Here is a 6,882-nt window from a genome sequence, read left to right as displayed (position 1 = left end):
ATTCACGCCTGTCGCGACACCACTGGAGGCGGGCTGCACGATGTTGGGGCGTGAGCGGAAGACGGCCTAACGGTGTGCGGGACCGTAGCCCAGCTTCATGGAGACGGTTGCGAATGGTCCTCGCCGATACCCCAGGAGCAACAGTGTCCCTAATTTGCTGGGAAGTGGCGGTGCGGTCCCCTACGGCACTGCGTAGGATCCTACGGTCTTGGCGTGCATCCGTGCGTCGCTGCGGTCCGGTCCCAGGTCGACGGGCACGTGCACCTTCCGCCAACCACTGGCGACAACATCGATGTACTGTGGAGACCTCACGCCCCACGTGTTGAGCAATTCGGCGGTACGTCCACCCGGCCTCCCGCATGCCCACTATACGCCCTCGCTCAAAGTCCGTCAACTGCACATACGGTTCACGTCCACGCTGTCGCGGCATGCTACCAGTGTTAAAGACTGCGATGGAGCTCCGTATGCCACGGCAAACTGGCTGACACTGACGGCGGCGGTGCACAAATGCTGCGCAGCTAGCGCCATTCGACGGCCAACACCGCGGTTCCTGGTGTGTCCGCTGTGCCGTGCGTGTGATCATTGCTTGTACAGCCCTCTCGCAGTGTCCGGAGCAAGTATGGTGGGTCTGACACACCGGTGTCAATGTGTTCTTTTTTCCATTTCCAGGAGTGTATATACTCACATCTTTGTGGCGTTATCTTTGAGACTACGATCACTTTGGCTACTGACATAATGCCCAGACTAAAAGCGTCCAGTTTCCTGTTGCGTATGTGTGTTGTTGATGTGGAAAAATTGCTGTTCTTCGCTGTTCTTATTCTTGAGTTTTATAGGTAATGTGATTTTATGGTTCAACATGATTCCCGTGTGATTGCATTAACCAATTTTTCTGAGTTCCATTTTGTATTTTCGCCTCTTTATGACGTTTTGTGCGCTTAGATTTTCTTGTCATTTTTGTTTCCCAACGTCCATTGAGATGCCAGATGATGGTCACTGACGAAACAGGTAGCAAATAAATAAACTGTTCTAATGCAACCAAGTGACGTGAATTTCCTAAAATAGTTTTCATGGTACTAGAGCGAGCTATAGAGAGTAAAAATTCTGGGGGGAAGATAGAGATTATAATATGCCGAATAAATGACGATAGTGGGTGCTAGTGCCATTCTGAGATGAAGAGGTTGGCACAAGAGAGGAATATGTGGCAGCCCCTCCAAACCATTCAGAAGAATGATGACTAACAAGAAACGACTTATTTTGATACATGGTCAGTTTAAAATTGAATTTCGCTAGAAAGCAGCGAAAAAACATTGCATTCACTGGGAAATTCCTTATATGCTCAAAACAGAAATTATCATACGTTGATTTACAACATTTGATGTGACATGCTCACTCCCAACTTCATACTGGTGCATACTGACTTCCTAGAAACTCAGAAACAGCTTTTACCTTCTCGTTAATCCCCGACCTTTCATACGACCTCTCTCTGAATAAGTCAGACCTTTATAAAGGAGTAAATTACATGTTTTTTTCCCTTAGGAGCTATTAGTGAGAAATTTTTAGCTACGCTTTCTATGCACCTTCAGTAACCATCTTTGTTCGTTGCGTGGCCGCTTCATAACACCGTTTTTAATTTAATCACTTCAGCTATAACGAATTCATTAATATTCATATTCACAACCGGTTCACTCCGGAACACTCTTTTGCACGGACGCCGTTTCATAGCACTTTAGAAAAGCGTGATTTATTGATCCTGTCTCATTTAACCTACGACACCAAGATTTTCGGCATTCACAGAATAATATTTCCTGTTCGCTACTGAGTAGTAAAACTTTTGTAACGGAAATACAACGCACGTAGATGAGAGTGAATTGATCGGTCTCACAGATTTGTGTAAAGGAGCGAGATATTTTGTTAATCTACTTGTCTGTTACCGAGCGTTTCATCTGAAATTAATAGCTGCCACATACAGTGGCTAGAAATCCAGATCAGAGCGGAGGGTCGGGGATAATATTTTCCTCCAGAATGAAATTTTCGCTCTGCAGCTGAGTGCGCGCTGATATGAAACTTCCTGGCAGATTAAAACTGTGTGGCGGATCGAGAAACGAACTCGGGACCTTGCATTCGTGGCAACTGCTCTACCAACTGAGCTCCCCAAGCACCGCTGACGACCGGTCCTCGCAGCTATACTCAGTATCTCGTCTCCTACCTTCCAAAGTTGCTCGGGTAGCTCAGGTTCGTAGAGCACTTCGCCGCAAAAGGCAAGGGTCCCGAGTTCGAGTATCAGTCCCGCACACAGTATTAATCTGCGAAAAAATTTCATATCAGCGCACTCTCCGCTGCAGAGTGAAAATTTCATTCTGGGAACATCCCCCAGACTGTGGCTGAACCATGTCTCCGCAATTTGCTTTCTTCCAGGAGTGCTCTACCGCAAGGTTCGAAGGAGAGCTTCTGTGAAGTTTGGAAGAAAGGAGACAAGGTACTGGCGGAAGTAAAGCTGTGAGGACGGGGCGTGAGACGTGCTTGGGTAGTTTAGTTGGTAGAGCACTTGCCCGCGAAAGGCAAAGTCCCCGAGTTCGACTCTCGATCCGGCACACAGTTTTAATCTACTAGTAAGTTTTGTATCAGCGCACACTCCGCAGCAGAGTGAAAACTTCATTCTGCTAACATCCTCCACGATGTGGCTAAGTCGTGTCTCCGCAATATCCTTTTTTCCAGGAGAGATCCTGTGAAGTTTGGAAGGTAGGAGACGAGATACTGAAGGAAGTAAAGCTACGAGGACGGGTTGTGAGTCGTGCTTGGGTAGCTCAGTTGGTAGAGCTCTTGCCTGCTTGCCTGCGAAAGGCAGATATTTTCCTTCTTCTTCTTAAGACCCCCTTCCCCTCCTCCACCTCAGTGACGCCTGGAGATCCACTTTTCTAGCTTTGATGTTGACAGTGCAGCTTGACCAGTTTCTTCTGATGTACAACTGTGCCATCTTTCAATGGCTTCCGACAGAAATTTAGAAATTTTGTCCTGTAATTGTAATAACTAAAAGGTGTGTCCCCCAAATATCGCTTATATGCCTAATATCGCCCACATCTGTTCCGAAGGCAATATGCGTGCTTTGCACACCGCGAATTAAACCTGGAGAACGACCAGCTAAATGGGACCAAATCCTTTTTTTCTGTTTACACTACTAGAAAAACCTTTCGTGAAAAATCCAGTAGTATAGTATTTTAAAAAATATTTTTTTAGCTTCCGTTTTTAGGACATTGTTGCATTTGTGCTGGGTGCATAACATCGCCCACCAAAACGTGCTCAGTATCGCCTAAAAGCTATGTCCGGGACATTTGGTGATTATACGGCGTCTTAGCCCTTAGTTTTAATTGATGTTATCTCGATTTTGCCAATTTAGCGCATCGATGTTAATGTTTTTAAAATTTCTAAGATATCAGCTGATGCGAAGAAAGGCAGATATGCCTGCACATAATGCCTTCAGGCTGCATGTCGTGCCGTTCAGAGTAAAGAAACAGGAACACTGAAGGCGAAGAAAACGTTTGTAGCAGCGAGGTCAGCTATTCGTGGCAACAGCAGAAAAAGAATCGGAGGGGGAAGAAGAAGTAACTACAGTTGAAAAAAAAGAAAGAAACGAATCTCGAGAAAAAACTAGTGCTGTCAATAGAACTGCTGATTACTGGATTGATGTGGGAAAACTATTATTTAGCCTCACTCGAAATCATACAAAGCGGATTGCTTTACCAAGTTATAAGGCCCTAACTTCCCCAAATATTTTGCAAATGCAAACGGCTACGTCGATCGAAAGTGGTTGGTTTTGAAAACACCTCGAAAATGGAAAGGCGGGGAGAGCACAGTCCTTTCAGATTCCCCTTATAATAATAAGCTGGATCTTTTTTTTGTATAAGAAACAACCAAATTCTCTTCGTAATGCTGCGCAAAACAAGAAACCTCCCACCATAAATCAAAAGCAAGTTCGAGGAAGAGAGCACAAGTTTTGAAGCTCATGCCGCGCGGGATTAGCTGAGCGGTCTAGGGCGCTGCAATCATGGACTGTGCGGCTGGTCCCGGCGGAGGTTCGAGTCCTCTCTCGGGCATGGGTGTGTGTATTTGTCCTTAGGATAATTTAGGTTAAGTAGTGTGTAAGCTTAGGGACTGATGACCTTAGCAGTTAAGTCCCATAAGATTTCACACACATTTGAACATTTTTGAAGTTCATCAAGCAGCGACGATTACGAGAAAGAACCCCCCCCCCCCCCCCTCGCAGTATAAATGCGGACACAATGGACGGCAGCTACTTGTTTGGACAAGGAAAATACGTGAATGGTTTCAGTGGATAGGAATGTGCTTTTCCTTCTTCACTTGGCACAATAATGTCTGTGATTATGCCACTACTGAAAGATGGAAATATGTTCGTTCTTTTCTGTCAGTAACTGAGTTTTTTTTCACGTTTCTTTAATTAGCTGATTTGATATAAACGTTTGTCATATACACGAATATGTTGTAAGTACACGTGAACACTACAACGCAGAATCGTAATTTCTCCTGATAGGTGATATTAGGAGCAAAAACTGAAACGAAACTCCTCCCGAACAGGCCATGAAGGCCCAACTACACCGACCGGCCGCCGTGCCATCACTGGATGCGGATATGGAGGGGCATGTAGTCAGCACACCGCTCTCCCGGCTGTATGTCAGTTTCCGAGACCGGAGACGCTACTTCTCAGTCATGTAGCTCCTCAGTTTGCCTCACAAGGGCTGAATGGACCCCGATTGCCAACAGCGCTTGGCAGGCCGGATGGTCACCCATCCAAGTTGCTAGCCCAGCCCGACAGCGCTTAACTTCGGTGATCTGTCGGGAATCGGTGTTACCACTGCGGCAAGGCCGTTGGCGATATTAGGACCAAGGGTGCGGAGAATTAGGAGCATGGTGTCCAAAAATTCGGATTTTCAATTTTCTTAAAATCGAATGCAAAACTTTAACTTGGAGCGGGTAGTTACTTGTAATACCTTTTGAACGCCCAGCTTCTTTTTATATACCACGAGCAAGATATAACAGGAGGCAATTAGAGTAGGCGGTGTGCATCTTCATAATTTCGCGGCGCAAAGATTGTTCCATAAAATTTCGAGTGTGCAGCCGCATTAACTCGACTTCTTCTCCTAATATTTCGGCTAGATACCGTCCAGCCATCTTCAGAGTGAGCCGAGGTGACTGACGCTCCAGCACTTGCTACGTCCGCCGCATCCGCAATGGTCCGCTCCGCGGGTTTAAAAGGACGGAGCAAGTGCTGCGTGGTCAGTCACCTCATCTGAAGATGCACATCAAGAACCTCTTCAGCGAGGAGATGGTTTTAAGTATTCGCCGACTGGATAAGTTAAGACACTTGAGAGGGAGGTTACTGAGTTCTTTAAGTTTTTTATCAAGATGACGTGACCATTACATAGTTCCAAATTTTTCCAGGTTAGTACATTTTGCGAAGTCGACTGCTCTGAGTAAGATTTTAAGGAAAGCTGGTGTTGCTATCGGTAAGGAGAGGATCCGTTTTACTCACCGAAAATTGGAGCTGGTTTCGGAACAACTTTATCGTCTGCATCTAAGGATATATGTGGAGTTACCCTACAATTCATGGAACTGGACTGATGATAAAACGTGAGCCAAGTCAGACTGGGTCCGTGAGGTAGCCACATCAAGACAGATGGCAAAGTTTAGCCGGCTTAAGACGTCTTCGCAGTATGAAACTATTATTCGACGTTCCGTCATTAATATGACATAAAGATTTGGATGAAGCTCCGATGGCGGTTTTAAGTAAAGGACTGAACTTTGCACCAACGCCAAAGGTTTTACCGATACCAGGGTTCATCAGTGCCGTTGAAGAAGCTGTTCGTCCTCTTTCTACGGAATCAACAGAAGAAATAAGACGCGAAACTTGTGGAGCAGTTATGAATGCTGGCCCACAAAGGAGCAATGTGGCAGAGAGGGCTGCACTACGTAAGCTTCAAAAAAATGGTTCAAATGGCTCTGAGCACTATGGGACTTAATATCTGAGGTCATCAGTCCCCTAGACTTAGGACTACTTAAACCTAACGAACCTAAGGACATCACACACATGCATACCCGAGGCAGGATTCGGACCTGCGACCGTAGCGGTAGCGCGGTTCTAGACTGAAGCGCCCAGAACCGCTCGGCCATTCCGGCCAGCACGTAAGCTTCGCCAGGATACGGAGTCGGTGGTTCTTCCAGCTGATAAGGGTAATGCTACTGTTTTAATGTCCCGTGACGACTATCGTGATCAAATGAACAGTTTACTGAGTGACAGCGCATAGAAGAAGATCAGTAAAGAGCCCCACCAACCAGATGGCAAGTGAGACTGCTTCTTCTGAACGCCTCCCCCTTTCCACCAGAAGTTGTGCGAAGATTGAAACCAAGTGGTGCGGTTCCTCCAACGCTTTATGGACTTCCAAAGATCCACAAGAATGGTGTTCCTCTGCGTCCGATAGTGAGTAACATCGGCTCTCCAACCTACGGTTGTGCCAAACACTTAGCGATGTTATTAAGGCCACTAGTGGGAAGATGCGCTCATCACATACGTAACTCTGTGGACTTCATTGACAAACTGAAATAACTCAAACTGAACAATTCTGATATGTTAGTTTTGATGTAGTGTCGTTGTTCATTAAGTTTCCTGATTCGGAAGCGTTGTTTCTCATTGGAGAAAGCTTCGATAAAGAGATTTCAGCTTTGTTTGAACACGTTTTGACCTCGACATATTTTTTATCCAGTGAAGAATTTTATGAACAGGCCGACGGTGTTGCCATGGGTAGTCCTTTGTCCCCTTGGTGGTCAACATTTTTTTGGAAGACTTCGAGGTGAAGGTTCTGGAATCCGCTA

General features: G+C 45.9%; 1 pseudogene; it reads right to left on the bottom strand.

Annotated features, from left to right (window-relative positions):
- Nucleotides 1-4,767: 4,767 nt before the first annotated feature.
- LOC124556789 lies at nucleotides 4,768-4,886 on the bottom strand (annotated as a pseudogene).
- Between the last annotated feature and the right edge of the window lie 1,996 nt (nucleotides 4,887-6,882).

The sequence above is a fragment of the Schistocerca americana genome, chromosome 1, assembly GCF_021461395.2.
Source record: "Schistocerca americana isolate TAMUIC-IGC-003095 chromosome 1, iqSchAmer2.1, whole genome shotgun sequence".
NCBI lineage: Eukaryota > Metazoa > Arthropoda > Insecta > Orthoptera > Acrididae > Schistocerca > Schistocerca americana.
This window is presented reverse-complemented; position numbering and strand designations above follow the sequence as displayed.